The sequence below is a fragment of the Tuber melanosporum genome (genome assembly GCF_000151645.1).
Source record: "Tuber melanosporum whole genome shotgun sequence assembly, scaffold_254, strain Mel28".
Lineage (NCBI taxonomy): Eukaryota > Fungi > Ascomycota > Pezizomycetes > Pezizales > Tuberaceae > Tuber > Tuber melanosporum.
Window position 1 is genome coordinate 44,172 of NW_003298924.1, and position 2,906 is coordinate 47,077.

Here is a 2,906-nt window from a genome sequence, read left to right on the forward strand (position 1 = left end):
AGTCTAGGATCTCTCCGTAATAGTCAGGAGGCCCTGTGGGTGGACTGCCAAGAACTCTGAATGAGAGAGGACAGTACTAGAGGACAGCGGGAGACAGTAGGAGACAGTGGAAGACCGCTGGAGACAGCAGGAGATAGTGGAAGATAGTGGGAGACAGCAGGAGATAGTGGATGACAGCAGGAGACAATGGGAGACAGCGGGAGATAACAGATGACAGCAGAAGATAATGGGAAACAGTAAGAAGTACCGGAAAACAGCGGAGGACAGCCTTAGTCGAGGACAGCGGGGGACAGTAGGGGACAGTAGGGGACAGCGGTAAACTATAGATGATAACACAAAATGACAAAAATCAGAAAAATAAATGAGAAGATAGTGGAAGAGTGCTATGGACGACAGGGAGATGGTAGGGAATGATGAGGGGCAGTGGGGGGCGGTAGGAAGCGGTAGGTAAGGGTAGGAACTGTAGAGAACAGGGAGAAAGCACATGAAAAAACTCCTTCTTGGAGACAAAAAAAAGTTAAAAAAAGACACAGACCTTACTAGAAGAGGCAAGTCCAACGTCCTAGCACATAGTATGTTTATTTGAGTTCTTAAAGTAAGTGTAAATAAGGAAAGAGGGGGTGTGGGAGAGGGCAGGCATCAGAAAGAGTGAGCAAGTACATGAGATAGACAGTGGAGAAGAGACTATGAAAGAGAAAAAGAGAGAAAGAACAACTAGTATTTAGTATGGCCACCATTGACACTAAGGACAGCATCCACACGATCGATTATGCTGTCCAGAATCTGTCCAAGCTCAGAGTCTGTAATTGCATTCCACTCATTCTGAATTGCAGCGATTAAGTCTTTGTTATTTTGAGGGTGAGGGTGAAGCTTGGTAATACGTGATTTCATTAATCTCCAGACAGGTTTGATTAGGTTAAGGTCTGGTGAGGTGGCAGGCTAAGGGAGAAGATAGTTATAAAGGCCCCGATCTTGGAGATCTGTAATTGTGGTTCAAGCTCAATGCAGTGAGGCATTATCCTTTTCAATATATACATAGTCATGAGTCCTGGCAGACTCATTATACCAAAATCGATCTAAAGGGGGTAGAATGTGAGTTTGGTATCCTTTGGCTGTTAGAGTCTTCCCCCAGTTCGCTTTATCATATATGATTAGTGGACTTTTACGGAGGCCAACAAAGCAAGCCCAAACAAGGATAGTTCTTGCTTCATAAACTTCGGGAGAAGGCAAGATTCGTCAAACTCCTCTCCTATTTTTCTCGTAACCCACACCCTCCCGGGAGCCCCTCCAACATTAAAGCCATATTCATCTGCCCAGATGACTTTAAACCAATCCTGTGTACTCCAAACCTTGTAAGTATCGGCCCAGGTAGAGCGTGCCTATCATTACTCTTAATATATTAGTATTTGTCAACTTAATAAAACTAAAGAAACACAAGAAACAGTATGCTAGGACGTTGAAGTTGCCTCTTATACAATCATAAAAGACTTGCTTCACAAAGTCTAGGTACCCTTCCCACCCACGAAAAGAAGCTTTCAGACTACTGCGACACCTCATGTTATAGTATTAAGCGAGATCTGTTAGCTGTGTCCGGATCAGCATCATTCCATATTAGTACTATCCATATAATGTTTTCTTGTCCATCCTTAGCAACCCGTGAGAGTGGTGTTTGATTCTATTCATTAGCCATATTGGAATTGTTGTCTTGATCTTACATGGTCTCCAGAATTTCCTTGTTGTCACGAGTGTGGCTTGGCATGGAAAAGGTTTTCATGTGACACATGGTTATGAGTCACAGGTATGTTATTGTTTTGCGCATATAACTCATTCGGGTTATATGATTTGTTATGAGTGGGATTTGTGATGCTTTCGCACATGGCTCAAATATGAGTCATGGGATATGCGCCTAACGAGTTTGCCTTGCGAGTGTGCCTTGCGGGTAAGCCTTGTGCATATGATTTATGTTTCGCACATGACCTCATTATGAGGTCATGGGTTTCGTGCATATGACTCAGTCGAGTCATATGACTTGTTTATTGTGTTATGATTGGTTTATGAGTTTTGCACATGACCTCGCTATGAGGTCATAGGTTTTGAGCATGTGATCACTTTGGTCACATGACTAGTGTGTTATGATTTGGTTTTGCACATGTGACCACTTTAGGTCACATGATTAAAGGCGGGAAGAACACTATATAAGGAGGCCGATGCGGCCGAGGAAGGTAGGTTCTTCACGCTTTGTTCTAAGTACTTTTCCTCGTCCTTGCCATCGCTTCGCCCCAAGCGTTTCTTTCGCCATCATGATGGGCCTTGATGCCTTGGATTCTGGGGGAGATATCTGAGTTCGCTCAGTAGTTCCTGGGGTCTTTGGTGTTGAGGTCTGTTAGGCGTTGCGTGGCGGATAACTAGTTTGTGTCTCGTTTCGTTGGACTGGTTATCTCACGATACTAGCACTTGGAGCACTCATCACGGTCGCTTCTGAGCCCCTTTCGGTAAAATGTCTACGGCTTCCTGTCTATAGTCTACTCCCAGGTTTCGCGTTCAATTGGGGGGATTGAACATTGTGTTTGGGGGGATCACCCGTGTCGTTCTTTGGGCCAGCTCATGTCTTTTGTTGGGTTTTAACGGAGTCCTTAGTTCACGCGATACAAAACGCCCTTGGGTTAGACTGATGACCTTCCCAAGTATCAACTCGTCGTACCGGCCGCATCATTTCCTCAAGGGAGGAGGCCTCGCCGGCCCCTCCTTGCCTCGTTACTTTATGTTTCTACGGTTGGAATCCTACGATGTTGTTTATCACCGTTCCCTTGGAAGTTTTGTCCTTGCGGCATATACGGTGGTTCAGTCAGGTGTCACCTCCTAGCTACTGTGGGGATGGCTTTGACCCTGAAAAACCTTACCCCCTG